The following is a 25,340-nucleotide window of genomic DNA, read 5'->3' on the forward strand; positions in this document are numbered from 1 at the left end:
ATATCCCCAGTGGCCGGTGTGAAAATTCCAAGATTTCTCATTTTTATTTTTAACACAGATTATGTAACGGAAAAAAAAAATTATCAAAAGTTTTAATCAATACATTTAAAGCGTAACCATCTTTTAATTTTTACTTCATAAATCAATAGTCTACATGAAAATAAGCAACTTTGCATTGAATCTTATCAGGGAAATTTGCTTCTTTTTCTGCCATAATTGATCAGTCACTATCAAAATTCTCAACTCTGAGGTAAAATCTGTATTCAGTGTAGACCTAGTCAAAATCCATTTCTTATTCCAATGGAGAATCTGTAGTCAGACTTGAAGATTGCTGCTCACCAGAGGAAACCATCTAATGTGAAGGAGCTGGAGCAGTTTTGCCTTGAGGAATGGGCAACATCCCAGTGGCAAGTTGTGGAAAGCTCAGAGCCTTATCCAAAGCGACTTGCAACTGTAATTGCAGCAAAAGGAGGATCTACAAAGTACTGACTTTAGGTTGTGAATAGTTATACACACTGAAATTTTCAGTTATATTGTCCTATTTCTTGTTTGCTTCACAATAAAAGGAAAACCAAAGTTGCAGGCATGTTCTTTACATGAACTGATGCAAACCCTCAAAAAAAACAAAACATTAAAATTCCAGGTTGTGAAGAGGCAAAACAAAAATGGCAGGGGGGGACGCGAATACTTTTGAAGACCACTGTACAGTAGAACAGAATTGTACGATAGGATTTGTCAATTTTCAAAGCCGAACCAACCTGTCTTATCCAGAGTGGTACACCAGTCTGATTCAATTTTTTAACACCAAGTTTATCAAACAATATAACACAGACCTTTATTTTTGGAATCACTCATAAATTCACGATGACTGGCTGAAAAAATTGAAAGGCACACTTTTTTTTTATTTCAACTAGGGAATATGATGTCTGGATGAAAATAAATCCTGATTAACAGTCCTTTAAGTGGCAGATATTAAACAGTCTGACCACTGGATGTTACCAGCAGCCACAGTAACACACAAATCAATACATGAGATTTATTAATGCTGATGGAAATTCATTTTATAATTACCGTATATTATTAAAGTGAAACTAATTGAAATATTTAAACAATTATAATTGCTATCAGTATTATAAATACTGCATAAATATGCTTGTTTTACAGCTTTAAATCATATAATTTGATAAATTACTCTACCCAAAGTACAATTACACAATTTTATTGTTTTCATCTGTCCCTAAGATGTGTACAATGTAAGCATTAAAATACTTACTCATCGATGTCTTCTGCCGTTTTCAGCGCTGCTTCAGTCCTCTCCTTCGTCATGTGGCTGCAGCTCTTACTTCCCATCAGTCCCTCTCTGAATGTAGGTCTATGAGAACCTCATTCTAAGTGTCATAAACTTACATTGAGAAAGTGACTTTTAGTCCACACAAAGAAGTTCCTATTTCAAGTTCAAGCACAGTTCTTATCAGTGCAGTAAGGTTAGTTTTACACGGAGCCTCTTAGGGTTATTTTTTATGTTATTTTGCTAGGAGTACAAGTATCACATCTCCACCAGAACTTGTTCCTGCAATATCTGCTTCTGTTGCCAGGCACCACCATGTTCACTCTGTGGTTGCACTGGTGATAGAAGAAATGTCAGAACCAGAAGCCCTGTATGGTACAGGCTCTGTCCAGCCAATAAGGTTAGAGTTAGAGTTGAGCGACTTTAGTCGGATCGGGTTTCACGAAACAAAATTTGTTTCAGGTGAAACTGGTCCGACTAGGGCAAAAAAAGTTGGCGTGTCGTCCGAAACCCGACCCCAATGCAAGTCAATGGGGAATAAAAGTCGGCATTGAGTGGATGAATGTCATCCGCTCAATGCCGACTTTTATTTCCCATTGACTTACATTGGGGTCGGGTTTCGGATGAAACTCCGACTTTTTTTGCCCAAGTCGGACCAGTTTCATCTGAAACAAATTTTGTTTCATGAAACCCGATCCGACTAAAGTCGCTCAACTCTAGTTAGAGTGGCTGAGACCTGTTGTGCTGTTCAGAAGGAGTTATAGAGATGAGCGAACTTTTTGAGAAAATGTTCACCAATCTCAAATTTGGCATGAACGTAGCTCATTCAGATTCGTGTTAGGATTCTAGAGCATTTTTCCTAAAAATTGGCAAAAGTCGGCCAAAGTTTGGTAAAATACTGTGTTCACTAAGGGCTCTTTCAGGCGTCAGTGTTTCCGGTAGAAGCACAGGCCACAAAATATCCATTCATGAGCACACTGATGACACAAGAATGACATGACTGTGTCATCAGTGTGTGTCCACCTGGGAACCAGCAGTACTGTTCGCACTGTTCCTCATGCTGAAGTGAAGACAGTTCACATCATGGGCTACTAGCTCGTACTGCAATCAGTGCTAGCAGAGGACAATCTTGTATTCAACTGTTAACATTGAGAGCAGGCTGCACTATAAATAAATAATAAAAAAAATGACTTGGTGTTCCCCTGTATTTTTGATAACCAGCCAGGCAAAACTGACAGCTGTGGGCTGCAACCCTCAGCTGTCAGCTTCAGCAAGGCTGGTTATCAAGAATAGAGGGGTCCCCAAATTTTTTTTTCATTATTTAAGTAAATAATTTAAAAAACAGCTTAGTGTCCCTCCCATTTTTGACAGCCAGCCAAGCTAAACCAGACAGCTGGGGGCTTGTATTCCCAGGATATTTCTCCCCATACAAAAATAGCAGCCCACAGCCACCCCAAAATAAGGTGCATCTATCAGATGTGCCAATTTACACGCTTTGCTCAATTCTTCCCACTTGCAGTGGCAAGTGGGGTCACATTTGTGGGGTTGATGTCACCTTTGTATTGTCTGGTGACATTAAGTCCACAGATTAGTAATGAAGAGGCGTCTATAAGACACCTATTCATTACTAATCCTATAGATATATTGTAAATAAACACCCAGCCAGAATAAAGTCCTTTAACCCCTTAAGGACCAAACCACTTTGTTGGTTAATGACCAGGCCTTAATTTTGAAATCTGACCACTGTCAATTTATGTGGCTATAACTCTGGAACACTTCAACCTATCCCACTGATTTTGGGACAGTTTCTTTTGTGACATATTGTACTTTATGATAGTAGTAATATTTCTTCAAATTTTCTTGTGTTATTTGTGAAAAAATTTAAATTTTGCAAAAAATGTTGAAAAGAAACACAATTTTCAAACTTTTAATTTTTATGCTCCTAAATCAGAGCGTTATGTCATACAAAATTGTTAATATTTTTAAATAAAATTGCCCACATGTCTACTTTACTTCAGCACAATTTGTGAACCATAATTTTTTTTAATAGGAAGTGATAAGGGTTAAAAATTGACCAGCGATTTCTCATTTTTTCAGCAAAATTTACAAAACCATTTGGTTAGGGACCACCTCACATTTGAAGTCACTTTGAGGAGTCAATATGACAGAAAATATCCAAAAGTGACACCATTCCAAAAACTACACCCCTATAAGTGCTCAAAACCACCTTCAAAAAGTTTATTAACCCTTCAGGTGCTTCACAAGAATTGAAGCAATGTGGAAGGAAAAAATTAGCATTCAACTTTTTTTTCACAAAAATTTTACTTCGGACACAATTTTTTTATTTTTTCAAGGGTATTAGGAGAAAACGAACCACAATATTTGTTGTGCAATTTTTCATGAGTACACTGATACCCCATGTGTGAAGGAAGACCACTCTTTAGGTGCACGGTAGGGCTCGGAAGGGAAGGAGCACCATTTGAGGTTTTGAAGGTAAAACTGGATGGAATTGAGAGCGGAGGCCATGTTGCGGTTGGAGAACCTCTGATGTGCCTAAACAGTGGAAACCCCACATAAGTGACCCCATTTTGGAAACTATACCCCCCAAGGAACTTATCTGGCTGTGTGATGAGCTCTTTGAACCCCCAAGTGCTTCACCGAAGTTAATAACGTAGAGCCGTGAAAATAAAAAATCATATTTTTTCTACAAAAATTATGTTGTTGCCCCCAATTTTTAATTTTTCCACGGGTAACGGGAAAAATTGCACACCAAAAGTTGTTGTACAATTTGTCCTGAGTATGCTGATACCCCATATGTGGGGGTAAACCACTGTTTGGGCACATGGCAGAGCTCGTAAGGGAAGGAGTGCTGTTTTACTTTTTCAATGCAAAATTGGCTGGAATTGAGATCAGACACCATGTTGCATTTGGAGAGCACCTGATGTGCCTAAACAGTGGAAACCCCCCAGAAGTGACATCATTTTGAAAACTAGACCTCCCCGAGGAACTTATCTAGATGTGTGGGGAGCGCTTTGAACCCCCAAGTGCTTCACAAAAGTTTATAACGTAGAGTCGTGAAAATAAAAAATCATATTTTCTCCACAAAAATGATCTTTTTGCCCCCAATTTTTTATTTTCCCAAGGGTAACAGGAGAAATTGGATGCCAAAAGTTGTTCAATTTGTCCTGAATACACCGATACCTCATATGTGGAGGTAAACCACTGTGATCGCCTTACTGCGATCTTTGGGAGGCAGAATGAACAAATCCACAAAAGGTGAAGAATTGTTTTTTTTTACTCCATTCCTCATTCGGTATAAGAGATTAGGCGACTTTATTCTTTGGGTCGATGCGATTACAGCAATACCAGATTTATATCCTTTTTTATGTTTAGCTTCTGTCACACACTAGAAGTGTTTGCATCGCCATATTTTGAGAGCTATAATTTTTCCATATTTCAGCCCACAGATTCATGTGAGGGCTTGTTTTTTGCGGGACAAGCTGACTTTTTTGTTGGTACCATTTTCGGGCACATGACATTTTTGATCGCTTTCTATTGCAATTTTTGTGGAGGCAGAGGCAGAATGAACAAAAAACAGCAATTCAGGAATTGTTTTTTTTCTCGGTTATGAGTGTGGTAAAATTGGTAAGGCAGCTTAATTCTTCAAGTCACTACGATTACAGTGATACCTCATTTATATCGTTTCTTTATGTTTTGGCGTTTTTGTAAAATAAATACTTTTAGGCTTCTTTTACACTTGCCATGTTTTTGCGGGCTGTTTTTGCGGCCCCAATAGATTTCTATGGGGCCGCAGAAACGGGCCGTAAAAATTCATCAGAGCGCCATACACCGTATGGCCATAAGGGCCATATTTACGGCCGTGAAAAAATATCGAGCCTGCTTGATATTTTTCACGGCTTACGGACACGGCCGCCATTGAAATCAATGGGGCTGCAAAAACAATGGAAGCTTGTCCATTGTGTTGATTTTGCGGTACTCCGTGAAGACCGTATTTGCAGAACACCATATTTTTACTAGTACACTCCCATAAACTTCCTGTTCATCACTTCGAAGGCCTGCAGAAATCTGAGAAGATTTTTGCTGCCCGTTTTTGCGGCAGACCGTGAAAATTACGGCTATACAGCCCACAAAAACGGGCCGCAAAAAACATGGCAAGTGTAAAAGAAGCCTTACAGAAAAAAATATGATTTAATCATTGCCTTATTCTGAGAGTGATAACTTTTTTATTTTTACACTGGTGGAGCTGTATGGTGGCTTGATTTTTTGTGGGACAAGATGGCGTTTTCAGTTATACTATTTTTATTTACTTTCATCTTCTTGATCGCGTTTTATTCTACTGTTTCCTAGTGGTATGATGATAAAGCATAATTTGCTACTTTTTTGTGTTTTTTACGGTGTTCACTTAAGGGCTTAACTAGTGTGACACTTTTATAGATCGGATTTTTACGGACGCGGCGATACCAAACATGTGTACTTTTTTGTTTATTTAATTTTTTTACATAAAAAGGGGAATTTACTAGTGGATTTTTTCATTATTATTTTTTAGTATTTTTTTACATTTTTTTTAAGAAGTTTTCATTTTTATCTAGTCTCTTTGTGGGACTTTCACTTTTTTACTTTGTTTGCAGGTATAATACAATGCAATGCACTAGCATTGCAGTGCAGTATACCTATATTGAAAGCTTCTGACACCGTGTTGAGAGCATGGTCTCAGATGCTTTCCATAGCTTGATGACCCGGGGGTCATCATGACGGCCCCGGGTCATTTCATGGCATTGGTCGGGCCCCACGATGATGTCACGAGGACACAGATCTGAAGGCAGAGGGTGCTCCCATTCCTCTGCCTCCGTCCTGAACGCTGCGATTATGCTCGATCGCAGCAATTAGGGGGTTAACAGCCAGGGCGGCACGGATGCCGCTCCTGGCTGTTTGTGCAGAAGCTCAGCCACTGGCAGAGCTAAGCTCCCGCTCTAACCGGGCCGGTGGTGCTTATATTTCAGTATCTCCTGAGTGGTCATGCTGTGATCGGTCAGTCAGATTGAATCGGTCAGTCACAGCGTTCTGGGTGCGGGGACCGACGGCATAGATCCCCGCACCTCTTCCAGTGCCTCTCAGCTGTCAGTGACAGCTGTCAGCACTGATCTACCACTGCATGAGTTTAAATGCATGACGGACACAGTCAGTCATGGTGCAGGAACTTACACCCGGCCATGACGGACTGCATCCGTCAATGGACGTTATGGGATTAATTAAAAAAATGACACAGACTCCTTTAATGAATCAAATAATAATCAATTTGTCCTGCATCGGTTCTAGCTCTGCTACCTCTAGATGGCAGGCTGCATTGTTGCATGATGCGACAATACAGCATGTCATCCAGCAGAGACACTGAACAGTGTGTGCTACCGCTGCTCAGTTTCTCACTGTGAACTGCTGTGCGATCGTGAGAATGTTCTCATGCTAGCGGTGCCATCAGAAAGGTCCTTGGAGTTCACAGTTGATGAACTCAGTTCAACTCACTGAAGTCAGCGTGAGCGCCGTTACAACTTTTCCTATCTACACCCAGCACTCAGCCGATCAACTGTTTTTGGCGTTGGCTGAAACTCTTCAATTGTGGAGCTGCACAGCACAGTTCTGTTGATGAAATTGTGGCTGCAGCTGGGTACTGCACATCTCTATTGAGCTGTATGAGCAGGCACCAGGAACAGCTGATCGTGGGGGTACCGAATATCGGACCCATACCCATCACATTTTGATGACCTAGACCAGTAGTTCCCAAACGCCAGTCCTCGTGGACCCCAACAGGTCATGTTTTCAGGATTTCCATAGTGTTACACATGTGAGAGAATTCCTTGATGATACTTCCATCCAGGGCTGCCACTAGGAATTTCAGGACCTCATACTGGCAAAATTTTTGGGGCCCCCTTGAGACTCCGCCCAAGCTCCACCCCTCAAACTGTCCACAGTCCCACCACTCTCTCTTGGAAAAACTCCACTTCTCATCTATCACACATTAACAGTTCCCATCACCAGATCACACATATAGCCAGCAGCTTTTGCTTTGGACAAAAGATTTTTTTAAGCCGTTACCATAACAGGGTAGACACTTTTGGCCGGGCTCTACTCTACTGCAACCTATTAAATATTTGTTAAAATATGCAATACACTTTAGGTATATTTTTATTTATTTTTCAATTTTTAAAATGACCAATAATATCACATACAAGGAACAAATACCACCGCACCATGCCCAGACCACATATTACCACCACATAGTGACCTATAATACCACATACAAGGAAGAAATACTGCCACACCATGACCAGACCACATATTACCACCACAAAGTGACCAAATAAAAGCACATACAAGGGACAAATACCACCGCACCATGCCCAGACCACATATTACCACCACATGGTGACTGAATACTACAATACTGATCAGTAATAAAAAAACATAATACTATCACCATAAGTAGCATTATACACAGGAGATCTGTATTTAGTATGCAGTGTCTGTGTACAGGTAATATATTGATCAAAGACATTATACACAGGACCTCTGTATATAATGTACAGGTAACACAGTGATCACTGGTGACATTATACACAGGACCTCTGTATATAGTATACAGTGTATAGTGTCAGTGTACAGGTAACACACTAACTCACCAGTGATGTCTCTAGGCAAAGTCCTTCATCTTTCATCCAGCACAGATCGCCATCACGTCTTCCAGCCAGGACTCGTCTCTGCAGGAAATAACACGGTTAACTAGAGCTACGCTTGCAGAACATTACTTATTGTTTCCCAACTTCTACTTTACACCACATGAAGAAAAAAAGGCAACATAGTGGTGCTTTTCACAGTAACAGGACCACCCCCCATTTGGAACAGTATCCTCAAAAAATTAAATACATCACTGCAGTAATAATATCCCTTAATTAGCCTCTATGGTAATAATATCCCCCATCCTGGCCCCTGTGTGTCGCATTCCTGGCTTTAGCCATATGTTCTCCCATCCTGCCCTCATGAGTATCCATTCTGCCCCATATGATCTCTCCATCCTGCCCCATCTGTCTCCATCATATCCATCCTGCCCCATGATCCTGTGCAATCTGTCTCCAACCCTGCCCCATCTGTCTCCAATCGTGCCTCGTATCTCTATTCTGCCCCCATGTCCAGCATTCTGCCCCAGTCTCCAGCATTCTGCCCCCATGTCCAGCATTCTGCCCCCATGTCCGGCATTCTGCCCAATGTCCGGCATTCTGCCCCATGTCCGGCATTCTGCCCCATGTTCGGCATTCTGCCCCATGTTCGGCATTCTGCCCCATGTTCGGCATTCTGCCCCATGTCCAGCATTCTGCCCCATAACCAGCATTCTGCCCCATATCCAGCATTCTGCCCCAGTCCAGAATTCTGCCCCATGTTCAGCATTCTGCCCCATGTTCAGCATTCTGCCCCAGTCCAACATTCTGCCCCATGTTCAGCATTCTGCCCCAGTCCAGCATTCTGCCCCATGTTCAGCATTCTGCCCCATATCCAGCATTCTGCCCCAGTCCAGCATTCTGACCAATGTTCAGCATTCTGCCCCAATCCAGCATTCTGCCCCATGTTCAGCATTCTGCCCCAGGCCCCCTGGATGGCCGCTGTAAAAAAAACAACAATTTCTCCTTACCTGGCCGCACTCCAGTGGCGGGCGAGGCTTGGGCTCCGTCTCTCCATGCTGCAGCGCACTCTAGCCGGCGACTGACAGTGGTATGAGACGCCGGCGAGGTGCGTGCTGCGGCTGACGTCAGCTGCCAGCCTCCGATTGGCTGGCGGCTGTTAACTATTGACGTGCGGACCACTGGGCCCGCATGTCACTAGCGTTTAGCTGCCGCCCGCAGCGCCGTGCTGAGGGCCTGGTTTACCTGCTGGTAGGGGCCCGTTGAGCAGAGGAGACCGGACCCGATGCGGGCCCCCTCTGCCCACCGGGCCCCATATGCCAGGCAGGCCAGTAATGGCGGCCCTGCTTGCATCACCTGTGAAATGCTAAGGAAATCCTGAAAACATGACCTGTTGGGGTCCATGAGGACTGGAGATTGGGAACCATTGACCTAGACTAACAAATGACCATCAATGTTAAAGACAACCGCTTTACAAAAAAATCCCCACTATCCCTATGTTGGAGAAGTGTGCAAAGAGGGCTGGTGGAGTGGCTTACTTTAGTAGCTAAGCCAGACTCCTTCTATCTATAAATCACCCTTGACCAAAAAGACGTCTGAGTTAGCTACTGAAATGAGCCAGCCCTCTCCATAGAAATCAATGGTAATGTCCAACACAGGAAAGTCTCTCTTGTTTTGAATCAAAGTCAAAATTGGAGGAGCAGTGACAGGTGACCCACCTTGATATCTCCAGATTTGGGCACCTCGTTTTTAAATTATGTATACATTGTATCTTGTGACACTTCGCACACATTAAGGCTGTGTGCCCACGTAGCGATTTTTAAGCGTTTTTGCCGTGATTTTCGGCGCGAAAACGTTTAAAAATCGTGTACAGAACGCCCCCCCATGCATTCCGCACATGCTGTGCTAATGCTGCGCTTTTTTCTGCGGCGGAATCGCATCGCGGAAAAAATCGCAGCATGCTCATTCTTTTGTGCGGAATCGCAAAGAATTGCCGCGATTCCGCACCCATAGGAATGCATGAGAATCGCTTACCTCCCGCATGTGGCTATGCCCACCATGCGGGAAGTTAAGCGTCTCATGTGCGGTTGGTACCCACGGTGTGGAGGAGAGGAGACTGTCCTCCAGGCCCTGGGTACCATACCCCTGTAAAAAAAAGAATAAAAAATAAAAAATCGAGGTATATTTACCTTCCGGCGTCCGGCGCTGCATTCCCGGCCTCAGCGTTCCCAGTAATGCCTTGCGGCACGGTCCAGTGATGACGTAGTCTCGCGTGACTCTAGCGGTCTCGCGAGATCTCTATAGCAACGCGAGACCAACGTCATCACAGGTCTCGCAAGGCATTACTGGGAACGCTGAGGCCCGGGAATGCAGCGCGGGACGCCGGAAGATAAATATACACCGATTTTTTTATTTTTTTTAGCATTTTAACATCCTATCTTTTACTATTGATGCCGCATAGGCGGCCTCAATAGTAAAAACCTGGTCACACTTGTCAAACACTATGTTTGACGAGTGTGACCAACCTGTCAATCGCTTTCCAAGCGATGCTTCAAATCGCTTGGAAAGTGCTTGAATATCGCACACGAAAATCGCGGCAATATCGCGATCATAATCGCGGCAAAATTGCGGTGAAATCGCGCTGAAAAAAACGCGCGATTTCTGGGAAGGAGTCCGGTTTTTGGTGTGCGTTTTAACACGCACCGTGGGCACATAGCCTAAAACGTTCTTTTTCCACGAGATTGAACCCTTAAAAAATCAGAGATTGTCTGATGCTGCATCTCAGTGGTTAGCACTGAAGCCTTGCAGCGCTAGAGTCCTGGGTACAAATCCCACCAAGGACAACATCTGCAAGGAGTTTGTATGTTCTCCCCATGTTTGCATGGGTTTCCTCTGGTTTCCTCCCACATTCTAAAGACATACTGATAGGGAATTTAGATTGTGAGCCCCATTGGGGACAGTGATGCTAATGTATGCAAAACTGTAAAGCGCTGCGGAATAGGTTAGCGCTATATAAAAATAAAGATTATTATTATCTAAACAACTACAAAAAGACTATGAACATATTATACATATTAATAATCACCATGCCCTTTGATTCTTATCTAATTAGCAAAATGTCACAAAGGATAAGTTATATTTTTTTCTGTGTATTTTATGAACTACCGTGAGTGTATATATATATATATATATATATATATATATACATATATAATTTTTTTCTAGTAACATGCCAAATAATCTAAAAACTCATTTTTTTTTCAAACTTGAACAAATGGCTAATTCAAACCGTTGCTTTCCCTATAAAGAAAATACTTAATGCCTGTGTGTTCACAGCTTATATCACACCTTGCTCCAGTTCATGAAAAGTTCATTCTCCACATTCTGTAAACCAGCTACCAAGAAGCCTAAAACAGTGACCTCGAATGGTTTAATATGTTCTTAATTCTACATATTTCAGCGTTTGATTTAAAGTAGAATAAACATTTTGGAGACAAATGTAACATTTCTGTGCCAGAATACTGAATATTTTTATGACGCTCTCGTAAATATGAAATATTGCATTATAATAAAGGATATTTCAGGAAGTATTTCTGCTGTATAGTCAAGTCAGAAGCTACCGCAAGTTTAAGTGCAGCATAAAAATTCGAAAAAAACTATACAAAGTGACTCTTAACATAATAGATTTCTTTCTGATTCAAGTAAAATTGGTTTAGCCTTTAGTAAATGATCAAGGAATGTAGAATGGATAAAACTTTCTGAGAATATTTCTATCATCTAGTACATCTGCTTAAAGGGGCATTCCCATCTCCAAGACCCTATCCCAATGTGTAGTAGGTGTAATAATAATAATAATTTTAGCAAATACCTCCAATTAAAAATGTAGTATATTTCTTCTGATTAGCCATGTCACTTACCCCATGTGCAGGGTATTACAGTAGCTTACATATCCATGTTTATCACTACTAATATAGTGACAGTTAGCTAGTTAGTTGTTAGTGGTTGTAACCATGGATACCTAAGCACATGCAGTAAGTAACATAGATAATCAGAAGAACTATACTACATTTCTAAGTGGAGGTATTGGCTAATATTATTATTACACCTACTACACATTGGGATAGGATCTTGAAGATGGGAATATCCCTTTAAGTATAAACTACTGTATGTTTTATATGACCATTATTTTTGGAAAACGTTTCTTAAAAGGATATTTCTAAAATAGATCGTTATCACTTATCCACAGAAAAGAGGATGACTTTCCTATCAGTTCAATTCTGACTTTTGTGTCCCCTATGGATCCTGACAAAGGGTCTCTGAAATGCCTTGTCAGACCCCCTACTATTTAGGTACTTAACCATATCCTGTGGAAAAACCCTTTAAATCAACTTTCACTTTTATAATAGGTTTATACACTGTATTGCATTCATCATTACACTATGCTACTAAAGATGATTGAATCTTTTGAAACGAATTTGTCAGCTTAGATACATTTTTCTCAAAAACGTGATTTGCAGTGATTTGACTTGTCCCCAGTCGTACTGCAAAGCCTCCAGTCGTCCTCAAAATACACGTGTAACACTCTGAGGTCTCCTAGAACTGTATTTAACCAGTATCATGCACTTTAACACAAACACAGCCTGAGTAATGTCAAAGTGGCATCACCATAAAAATGCATGTTGACCCGGAAGTGACCAATAGCTATTTAATAAAATTGTGTATTGACAGACTTTTCATGTTTTTTTTTTAATTTATAAAACGATATAAAAATACACAAAAATTATCCCACTTGGTAATTTGTGATCAGGCAGACCATTTTGTTCAGAACACAGAATCAAACTGATAGTGTCACTGTCAGAGGTATCATCAGCCTCCTGTGACTGAGATGAGTGATGTGTCATATATTCCAAAATGCTCTTAGCTTCCTCCCCACAAATTCACTTGCAGGAGGCAACAGAGGCCAAGCGTTGTCTGTGTTTGGTAGTACTACTACCCAAATGTCTGCTGCCGGTGGTGGTGTTTCTACTGTTACTAACAATTATAGGTATGGTATGAGGTTTTTGTATCTGTTACACTACCCTATCCTGTGCCATTACTACCTTTTTACTATATATTTTCTACAACACCAGAATTACCTTATGACAATCTTTTCAGCCACAATTATTCAAACATTTACAAAAAAAAGGATGTAACAAAAAAATGCTGGGTGGGTAGGTATATGCACAGAATGTAAAATTTGGCAACAGGCCACAGCATAGATATGGCATGTACGGTTGTCAAATTGGACAAGTAAAACAGGTGTGCAAAAACAGACAAGCACGTTTAAATTTCTACATTTATTTTTCAATTTTATTAACATTCAACCCCTTCCCATAAATAATAAAACAAAATAAGAAATGCTAGGTCTGTACATGTTTAAAAAGACAACCTCTGCATCAGGGTGCTGGATTGGTGTTGCATGTACAGATATTTAAAATATGATTAGTAAAACAAATGTGCAAATAAAAAATAAAATAATTAGTGTAACTCACACTTTGTGGTAGACAGTGGCATTTAAATGTCTGGATCTTGACAAATACTGTATTAAAAAAAAAACTTTTGTGCCAGATATGCAAAAACTCAATAAAGTTGTTTCCAAAATATTGTGCTGGCTTGCTGCAGCTTTCTAATGCATAAAGAATAAAGAAACGTAAATGCGAATAAAGTAAAAAAAAATGCTTAAATTTTGCAACTTTTGTTAAATAAGGGAGATGAATTCCTCCCATAGAGTCCACTATATTCAGAAAGGGGGGCTTCCATTGTCACTTTCCAAACCCTTCACCAGTGACTGAAGGTTGCAATATATAACAGTAGATACACAAATAAAGAGAGGCGGGAGATGTCCTTAAACAGAGCATTGCTGTTTGGTTAAAAATCATTTTTAAAGGCTTTTTCCAGGTTTCCAAAACCCCTAATGCCAGGGGCAGTTTCTTTAAAAAATAGTTTTGAATTATTTTTTCTTTCTAAAGTACAAAAAGAAAGCTGATAAATGGGAAAGTTATAATAATTATAGTTCTGTGGTTAATGCTGCTATCCATCATCACTGGTGTTCTTGGATGGAATGCATCCCAGTACATTATCTGTACAATGTGTGGGTGGAATTCATCATATCATTTATGGCAGGAAAATGTATGAATTTTAGATGCCAACCTACCAATTTTCAAAGAACCAAATACCGAGAAGTGTTGTAATTTATAGCCGAAATCTACCCAGAGATGCACCAAATATATTAGGTGTGCAATGTGTTAAATTTTACAACCTTAACACCTATGAACTTCTCTTTAAGATATGAGAAACACCAATCTTGTTGACTTGCCCCCTGTGAGTCTTCTCCCACACTCCAAATGCATACTAGCAAATTAATTGGCTTTCTGTTAGTGGCTCAGTGGTTAGCAGCACCGCTGCCCTCCGGTATTGAGTTCTTTGTTCAAGTACAACCTCTTAAAGCCGACTGTTTTTCCTCTCTGACTTTTGTAGGGTTCCTCCCATACTCAAAAAACATGCTAAGGCTCTATTCACATAACTGTTTTTCAAGTACATTTCCTAGCCATGTTTTTATTGGATAGAACACGTAATAGATTCACATTTAATAATGATAAATGTAAGGTTATACACATGGGAAGAAGGAATCAATATCACCATTACACACTGAACGGGAAACCACTGGGTAAATCTGACATGGAGAAGGACTTGGGGATCCTAGTTAATGATAAACTTACCTGGAGCAGCCAGTGCCAGGCAGCGGCTGCCAAGGCAAGCAGGATCATAGGGTCAATTAAAAGAGGTCTGGTTACACATGATGAGAACATTATACTGCCTCTGTACAAATCCCTGGTTAGACCGCACATGGAGTACTGTGTACAGTTTTGGGCACCTGTGCTTAGGAAGGATATTATGGAACTAGAGCGAGTACAAAGGAGGGCAACAAAATTAATAAAGGGGATGGGAGAACTACAAAACCCAGAGAGATTAGCAAAATTAGGATTATTTATTCTACAAAAAAGACTGAGGGGCGGTCTAATAACCATGTATAAGTATATAAGGGGACAATACAAATATCTCTCCAAGGATCTGTTTATACCAAGGAAGGTGACGGTCACAAGGGGGCATTCTCTGTGTCTGGAGGAGAAAAGGGTTTTCCACCAACATAGAAGAGGATTCTTTACTGTTAGGGCAGTGAGAATCTGGAATTCCTTGCCTGAGGAGGTGGTGATGGCGAACTCAGTCAAGGGCTTCAAGAGAGGCCTGGATGTCTTCCTGGATGGCAACAATATTATAACTTACAGTTATTTGGTTCTTTAGAAGGACATAGATCTGGGGATTTATTCTGACGGAATATAGGCTGACCTGGATGGACAAATGTCTTTTTTCGGCCTTACTAACTATGTAACTACGTCCACAAGTAAAAAAAGAGAACTGTCTGTTTTTTGGTCCAAACCATGGATCTAACTTACCCATTCACATCAATAGGTGCATGTTTTCACCAAGAGCTGTCTATATATGTTAATGTTTATAGGGTAGGAGAAGATTGGGTTTAATTTTTCTTTTGCACATAAGAAAAATGGATGTCCAAGTCCATAAGTCTTCAGTCACTCTGCTGCAAGGATTCACCGCTTTTTGAGTCGGGACCGGAGCATATGTATTAGTTATACAGAGCCTGACAAGTGGACATGGCCTCGCTACACACACTTGTATTGAGCAAGGTTGTGCCCTGTCTAGTGATGCGGATGTCCAGTGGGCGTGGTCGGCTAGAGGGCACGGCCTCGCTCCATACAAGTGTATGCAGCTAGGCCACGCCCATTGGCCTGGCTATGGCTGGAATTATGTATAACGCATACATGCCATCTGGTTCCAGCTCCGAAACAGTGCACGTGCTGGGGAGATTCATAAGTGACTGCAGACTTATCAGTTTGGACCAGACAACCCCTTTAAGGACAACCTCTGCATCTTACTGTGTAATATGTTGGTGCTATACAAGAAAATAATAATATTACATAGCACAAAAGGGAAATAGACCTAGACTAGACTAATGCTAGGTGCATATTCTTCTCTACTTTCTACGATTCAAGCTCACATGTAGACTAATGGCGTTGTAGCTTTTTTTCTCATGGATTTGGAAAAAATCCCTTAAATATGGTTTTATGGGTTTTTAAGAACAAGGTTATTTTGTGTTAATAATGGGCATATATTAGGCTTTAGATAATTACTTTATGAAACTCTTTGGCTTTCAGCTAAATAAGCAGAGTTTATATTCACAGGTGTATTGTACTCCGGGGCATTCTGCATGTAGGCGAGGCAGCTGTTGCCAAACTATATTATGATACTGATTTTGTGTAGAATTTATTAGAAACAGGTGCTGGGTGTTTGGGTGAAGATAGACAATGAAGCAGGCAATGGCCTAGATTCATAATTTGTGGTATACCGTACTTTGGCTTTGTTTACACCAAACTCTTCAAAATGGTTCATTAATTTTGCGCAAAGTCAAAAATAATCTTGTTTTTGCCTGTAACCTTATTTGTGACTTTTTAATATTTTTAACTACAAAAAGTCACACATTTCTCAAAATGTGACAATTGTGCTAAAATTCACTCTAGTGATGTTTGGAGGAGGGTAAGTGGTTTGGCTGGAGTACATTTGTAAGTTTGAAGGGTTTCAAAAAGGCGCAAATGATGAATCAGGCTAAAACATCTGTAAGGGCTCTTTCACACGTCCTGATATTTCCAGGACTGGAAAAACCAGTACCGGAGATATCCATGTCTGTGTTTCCTTGTGTACGTGTGTTTCATAAATGTGGCATACATGTAGCAACCACGTGCTGCCCATGTGCCACTTCAGTATCACATGTACCGGCGCCTGAGAAAAGCCGGCACAGTTCACACTGTTCTCAGGCGCCGGGTGCAGAAGACAGCTAATATCATTGTCCTCTGCTCTACCTGTGATCAGCATGAGAAGGGGATGATGATGAGAGTTGAATTCAAGTGCAAAATTAAAAATAAAATTAAAACATCACATTATACTCACTTTAACAACTAATCCCCTGAAGCCGTTGTCTCCGTAAACAAATGAAAATGCCAAAAAAAAATATCCCTCACCAGTCCAAGGTTGAATTTATAGTGTCCCACACCATAATCTTTCTGTGCAACATTTGCTTATCACTTTGAGCGGTGGCCACAGGCCACCGTTCATGCTGAAAAGCTAGGGAGAATGACTCGATGCAGCGAGACCAGACCTCATGGTGAACTACAGTGACCTCAATGAGATCACCACTAGCACCATGAGAAAAAGTCTCACAGTGCAGTGCTGAGCTCAGGGAGCTCACAGCAGTTCACCGTGAGAATTTGTCATGGTGAACTGCGGTGAACTCTTTGAGCTCAGCGCTGCATCGTGAGACTTTTTTTCACAGTGCTAGCAGTGATCTCACTGAGGTCACCGCAGTTCATCAGCCTGGCTGGGAACGCAGCCTCAGTGACCTGCTATAACCTTGATGATGTCACTGCTGGTCAGTGACGCTGTGCTCACAGCAGCTCAGTCTCCAGTGGTTTTCAGCCTGGATGGTCACATCTTGGCACCGTCCATTTTGAAAATTATTTATCACAGACATGGATTATGACATGGGATAGTATGTCGGACATGTGAGTGATAAGGTTGTTTTTTTATTTATTTATTTTTTTACAGGATAAAATGGCTTTAATGGAATGGAAGTTAGGTGAGTATAACTGTGTTTGTTATTTTTAAATAAAAAATTAAAAGTGTGTTTTTTTATTTCAAATAAAGGACTTTATTCTTGCTCTATGTTTGTTTACAATATAACTATAGGATTAGTAATGTAGAAGCACCTTATGATGCCTATCTATTACTAACCATTGTTCTTGATGTCACTGAACAATAAAAAGGTGACATCAACCTCACAAAAATTAACCCCACTTGCTACCGCCACAGGGCAAATGGGAAGAGCTGGACAAAGCACCAGAATTTATGCATCTAATGGATGCACCTTTTCTGGGGTGGCTGCGGGCTGCTATTATTAGGATGGGGGGCAATATCGATTGCCCCTTACCAGCCTGTGAATACCAGTCCCTAGCTGTCTGCTTTAGCTGGGCTGGTCCCATGCCATTTTTTAAGATCACTGTGAAGACAGTAGACTGTTGGTAACAAACTGTGTGGAGGGACAGGTGAGGAATGAGGGGACTATAATTTATTTTTAAAAACTACATTTATTATGCTGTTTGGTCTGGAGAGACCTAAGAGCATAAGGCACATTCAATGTGCATCAAATAAATTAAAAAAAATCAAATTTCCTGTGCGAATTAAAGAGAACCTGTCAAATTCGAATTTCAGAACCTGTCAAATTCGAATTTCAGAACATCCAACAAGACAAAGGAAGTTAAGCCATAAAATATATAGCCTTTATTACTGCAATATAGCACAAATATAAAACACTTTAAAAATAGATACACATCCAATACAGACTTACAAAGTACATATGTGAGTATATTGCCATATGGCTGAAAAGCACCATAGAGGAGCATTAAAATGTGCAGATGAATATAACAGTAGAGTAACCATATAAAAATGACTTCCTTAATGGTGTTGTCTATGACAACTCTGCAGATATAGCCTACATTGCTGTAGGATAACAAGCATAAATGGTACAGACAAATATTCCCACTTGGGGTAAGTATAGCATATAATAGCCACTAAAATAGTCCAACCATCAAATACGGCCTACATAAACAATCATGTGATAAAATCCCTAATAATTCAAATTTCAGAACCTGTCAAATTCAAATTTCAGAACCTGTCAAATTCACATTTCAGAACCTGTCAAATTTGAATTTCAGAACCTGTCAAATTTGAATTTCAGAACCTGTCAAATTTGAATTTCGCAAGATTTGTTCTTCTCTGGCTAAAATCTGAAAATGTATTGCTAGCGAAGCGAAGAGCAGCAGTAAAGGGTACAGTATATGGCACTATCTCACAATGGACAAGCCCCGAGTAAATGCTTAATAGTGAACCTAGCAAAAAAAAAAAATCACACTGAACTTTGGGCACATTTCAAACTAATTAATAGACTAATAATTTTATCTCTATGTTTAACGCCACAGAGATTAAACCCCTGACAATTAAGAAAATTGCTGACTTGGTATATGACACAATATCTCTGTAGTAATAATAACCTATAATTAAAACTTATATTTTTTTGTGTTGTTGAGTTTAAAAATTATTTCCAAAATAAGAACTTTTTTTTTTTTACATGTTGAACATTTCATATTTAAAAATCCCCCAAATATTCCGCAATATGTGGGTCTGAAATGTGTTTGTCTCCTTGCCGAACGACTCTTCTCCTCAGTTACCCCCATGAAATGATATCATAACAGCTGGAGCAGATGGAAATGCATCTTCACAATCACATAACAATGGCTGCAGTTCAAAGATCAAAAATAATATATTTACCTTGGCTGCTACTCACTGTCCTATTATAATTCAATTTTGTTTGTGCTTAAAGGGAATCTGTCACCTCATGGACAATTTTTATCTATTACTATGGGCATACAGGTAATTGAATGGTTAAACCGGTCTTGCCTGTATATCTCATAACTGTGGTGTAGACATTGAGAAATTGATTTATAATCTTTTATGTTAATGATTTTTTCCAGGCTCTGGGGCTTATGGTGCCTGGAAGAAATCACTGCCTCCCATGGCACATGCGAGAAGACCAATTGTGGGTGTTTTCACTGGGGCATGTACTTCTCCCTGTATGATTTGCTATTTGACAACACCTGCTATGAAAAGTAGAATCTGATGAAAGATCCTCTTTAAGGCATATCCTCTTTATAATGTGTGAGCTGAGAGTGTTCCCTTAATATATTGTACAGTTGTGGGCAAAAAGCTTGACACTGACAAAAATGTTGGTTTATACAAACTGTACAAAATGACCTATGTTACACACCTCTCTCTCGGATCTGGGCTTTCCTCCATTCACCTCTATCCGCTGCTCTCTGGTGTGCTCCACACTGGACTTTGCAGATTGCCCGCTGTGTGAGATCATCTCCCTAGGCATTTTAAGGCCCATTTGGACACACACCTGTGTCTTTGGATTTTTATCCTACTCTCCTCCTGTAAGAGCAGACTTTTTACTTTAAAAGGGAGCTTTTGCTTGAAATCACTGTGCTCTTCTGTTAACCATTGAAGCATCATTGCTTTCTATCAAAAATGCTTCAAGGGCATTGCTGCTTGTAAGATTGTGGAGTGCTCCACAGGGCCTTAGGGTACTCGGTACCGGGCTGGTCAATTCTTAAAGGGGGATGTAACGGCAGCAGTGACCCGTTCTGTGGCCTGGGTGTCCAGTAAAATTAATAAATGATGATGATGATGGGGTAGCTTGTAGAAGAATTATGTTGTGACAGCACCCATGGTATTCGGCAAGGGTAGCCGATGCTGCAATGCAGATCCTCTGGGATGGTGTTAGGGCAGCAAAGATGGTGAAGCTCTCAACGGGTAGAGCTGTGTCCCAGGGCAGTTAGGATGTTATAAGTAAAGATGGTGGCTGTGGTGTTGAGTGCGGTGCAGGGCAGGTGAGATGCAAATGACACAGATGACACAGCAGGGTGCAGTTTCCAATATTTCACTCACAGTTCTCTTATGTGCAGGTGCCTGCTTAGAGCAGTGTCCTCCAGGTGATGGGTCCAGCAAACTCCCAGGTACAGTAGATTGGAGTACAACTTTCCAGGACTCCCTTCTATGTATTTCTCTCCTGGCCATTTCTTTGTACTGGTTTCCACTTCTTCTGCCCAGCACCTTCACAAACAGTGTCCCCAAGCCAGCTTTCTAGCTGAGTCTTGCAGTCCTCCACTAGTGTTAGGGGCCGGCTTCCCCACTGCTACCTGGTCCCTCCACTTCTGGATACGGGCCCCCAGATTGCCTCTGCACTTCCTGTGCCCTAAGGACTCCTTCTGTCCTCCCCAGGGGCAGACACAGACTGTAGTGGGCCCCTGTGCAAGAAATTTTTGGGGCCCCCTCCCGCCCTTCATAGTGCAACAAAGTTATTTGTTATTATCTAATATTGAGGCTATGCAGGGCTGCATATAATATCTGTAGGGTGCTGCTGGGCTGTATTTATTATTTGCCAGTTGCAGCCTCCAAATTATATTTACAGGCCAGCACAGCCTCCAAATAACATATATAGCCCACTAGTCCAGCATTGCCTCTAGTTGTTAAAATATACAGCCCAGCACAGCCTCCAAATAAAATATGGTATACAGCTCAGCATAGCCTTCAGTTAATATATACAGCCCAGCACAGAATCCAAATAACATATACAGCCCAGCATAGCCTCCAATCAATACATACAGTCCAGCAACAGCCTTCAGGTAATATATACAGCACCCAGCACAGACTCCAGGTAATATACAGTATACAGCCCAGCACAGCCTCCAGTTAATATATACAGTGCAGCACAGCCTCCAGTTAATATATACAGCCCAGCACAGCCTTCAGGTAATATATACAGCCCACCACAGCCTCCAGGTGATATATACAGTCCAGCATAGCCTCCACTCCAGGTAATATATACAGCCCAGCACAGCCTCCAGTTAATATATACAGCCCAGCATAGCCTTCAGGTAATATATACAGCTCACCACAACCTCCAGGTCATATATACAGCCCAGCATAGCCTCTAAATAACATATATAGCCCACGACAGCCTCCAGGTAATATATATAGGCACCCCCATTTCCCTTTGTTTCATAATGCTCGCAACCATATGCGGTCTACTTTTGGCATAGTGATTCTCACCCTATGTGGCCCCCCAGTTTATGCTGCATCTCCCCATGTGCCCCCCCAGTTTATGCTGCTTCTGCCCTTATATGAGCCGCTCAATTCATGTTTATTCTCCCCCCATGAGTCGCCCCATTCATGAGCAGCCAAGCATCTCCCCCAGGGGCCCCCCCATTCATGAGCAGCCATGCTTCTCCCCAGGGGCCCCCCATTTATGAGCAGCCAAGGCCATGCTCCTCCCCAGGCCAGGGCCCCCCCCATTCATGAGCAGCCAAGCCATGCTTCAAGTTCTCCCCAGGCCAAGGGCCCCCCGATTCATGAGCAGCCAGGTCATGCTTCTCCCCAGGCCAGGGCCCCCCATTCATGAGCAGCCAGGCCTTGCTACAAGTTCACCCCAGGCCAGGGGCCCCCACATTCATGAGCAGCCAGGCCATGCTTCCCTTCTCCCCAGGCCAGGGGCCCCCCATTCATGAGCAGCCAGGCCATACTTCAGTTCTCCCCCAGGATGGAGCCCCCCAAAAATCATGCCTGCCATGCTTCAGTCCCTCAGTCCTGCTCAGCTCTGGTACTCTCACCTGGAGCAGGCAGGGCAGGCCAGACCAAGAGGATCCATCCACTGTCTGCACTTTCCTGAGCTGCAGCATTTAGTTATGGGGCATGGCACACAGAGACTTCACAGACACACACTGATGCTGGCGCTGCGGCTGCAGCCACCATCCAGCCGGTGCCACACACACAGTGAGTGACAGTCAGTCTGTGTCCTCCTTTCCTCCCTCACAGTGGCAGCGCAGCACAGCACTGACGCTGATCTCACCTCAGGGCTGGCTCCTCTGCACCGGTGCTCGCACTCTCAGGACCTGCTCCCGCGCATCTCACGCAGCGCTGCTCTCCTCCTTGCGCCTTGGCTCTGCGGCGCTCCACATGGTAAATTTGAATAGGTAAATAATTAGCATACCTCCCAATTTTTGAAAGGGAAAGAGGGACAAAGGCTGCGGTGCAAGTTTTAGGCCATGCCTTGACCACACCCATTTCACAACTAGTCACACCCATGTCCACGCCCAGCCGCACCCATTTAGCACTGCTGATCACACTGATTGCTATTAGGGGCATAGTGGCTGGCATTATGGGCACAGTGGCTGGTACTGTGGGCACACTAACTGGTACTAAGTAAAAGAAAGAAAGAAAACAGAGAGAGAGAGAAAAAAGAAAATCGAGAGAGAAAGAAAGAAAGAAATAGAAAGGGAGAACGAGACAGAAAGAAAAAACAGAGAGAGAAAGAACAGAGAGAAGTACAGAGAGAGAAAGAAGAAAGAACAGAGAGAAAGAAAGAGGGGAAAGAAAGAACAGAGAGAGAGAAAGAAAGAGGGGAAAGAAAAAACAGAGAGCGAAAGAAAGAACAGAGAGAGAAAGAAAGGGGAAAGAAAGAACAGATAAAAATAAAGAGGTGAAATAAGAAAGAACAGAGAAAAAGAAAGAAACAGAAATAAAGAAAGAACACAGAGAGAAAGAAGGGGGGACTGAAAAAAAGAAAAGAGAGAGAGAAAGAAAGAACAGAGAGAGAAAGAAAGAGGGGAAAGAAAGAACAGAGAGAGAAAGAAAGAGGGGACAGAAAAAAAGAACAGAGGGAGAGCGAAAGAAAGAGGGGAAAGAAGGAAAGAAAGAATAGAGAGAGAGAAAGAAAAAGAAAGAAAGAGAAAAGAAAAGAAAGAAAGAGGGGAAAGAAAGAACAGAGCGATAAAGAGAAAGAAAGAGGGGAAGAAAGAACAGTGAGAAAGAAAGAGGCAAAAGAAAGAAAGAATAGAGAGATAGAGAGAAAGAAAGAGGGGAAAGAAAGAACAGAAAGAGACAGAGAAAGAACAGAGAGAGAAATAAAGAAGTAAAGAAAGAAAGAACAGAGAGAAAGAAAGAAAGAAAGAGAGGAAAGAAAGAAAGAAAGAAAGAAAGAAAGAGGGGAAAGAAAGAACAGAGAGAGAAAGAAAGAACTGAGAGAAAGAAAAAGAGAGGGAAAGACAGAACAGAGAATGAGAAATAAATAGAAAGAAAGAACAGAGAAAGAAAGAAACAGAGAGAGAGAAAGAAAGATTCTATAAAGATACTATAGCAGCCCAGCTCCCATTGTAATGCCCACCTGAGCCTCCCGGTGCAGGACCTATCATGATTCGCTCACATGGTCAGCATCCCTGATTCCAAGGTGATCCTGCTGTCCACGCTGTCGGAGGAGGACATGGTGATGGATCTGAAGCATTCCTGGTTCCGTCACAATCTCCTCATGAATTTACCTCATTTCCGGTCAGCTTCCAGCATATCCCTTCTGGTGGAATGTCATGTGCGAGTTTTAAAGTGCTCCTCGGGGCTTTGTCGTGTACTCCTGTGTCCGTGGGAAAATCCCACTTTGTATGCCTCGTACACACTTGGCTCCGCTCCGTACATCCAGTACACATATTGCTCCACTCTGTACACACATGGCTCTGCATACCCCATACACACGCGGCTCCGCTCCGTACACCAAGTACACACACGACTCCGCTACGTACACCTCGTACACGTGCGGCTCCGCTCCGTACACCTGCGGCTCCGCTCCGTACACACGCGACTCTGCTCCGTACTCCCCATACACGCGGCTCCACTCCATATGCCCCGTACACACGCTGCTCCACTCTGTACAGACAGAGAGGCAGACATGGCCCCTGATCATGTGACCCCTGACTCCTCCCTTCTCACAGGTCCTCTGTGCACAGAACACACACAGACCAGCCGCATCATTGCAGGCTGTGGTGCGTCTATCTGGGACGGAGAGCATGGCGTCGGTGGATGGGGGGGCGTGGCGGCGGGGGTGTCAAAAACGGGACTGTCCAGCAGGAATCGGGATGGTTGGAACTTGGGAACCATGAATTAGCCATGCGGTGCTGGAGGCTAGAGGGGCCCCCTCTCCCCCGGGGCCCCCGTTCAATGAACGGGCTGCACGGACGGTAGGTCCGCCCCGGTCCTCCCAGGAGATTCCTTCAGGCTCCCCTCACAACACTCTCTCTAGCTCTTCCTACTGCAGTCCTTCTTCTCCATCTCCTCACCAACTCTCCTCAGACTCTGTCAGCCCTCACTCCTTCTCTCATTCGCCTCTGACTAACTGACTGACTCTTTCCAGAACAATCTTCTTACCTCAACACTAACTACTCCCACTAACTGTCACTGTTCCCTCACTCTCACCTTCTAAGCTCCTCCCGTTTTTCCTACCTTCCCCACTCACTTCCCAACACCCTTTCCTAGCCAGCCTGGGATGAGGCCATCCTCCCTAAGGGTACACCCAGATGCCCTGACTGAACTGGTGTGTGTTGGGTGCGAGTGTTAGAGTCCTGGGTAATGATCCCTCCTTACCTGAGAGTGGGATACCACACCTCTGGATGAGGTGCAGTACCTCTGTGGCAACTGGACCCTCAGGGGCAACACATTCTCCCCCGTTAAACACAGCACGTCCGCAGGCTGGAACAAAGTACAACAGATGTTAAAGAAAAACATACAAAATTTTCTGAAATGCATTTCAACAGGGT

This window comes from Dendrobates tinctorius, unplaced genomic scaffold, assembly GCF_039654945.1.
Source record: "Dendrobates tinctorius isolate UK_male_01 unplaced genomic scaffold, ASM3965494v1 ptg000038l, whole genome shotgun sequence".
NCBI lineage: Eukaryota > Metazoa > Chordata > Amphibia > Anura > Dendrobatidae > Dendrobates > Dendrobates tinctorius.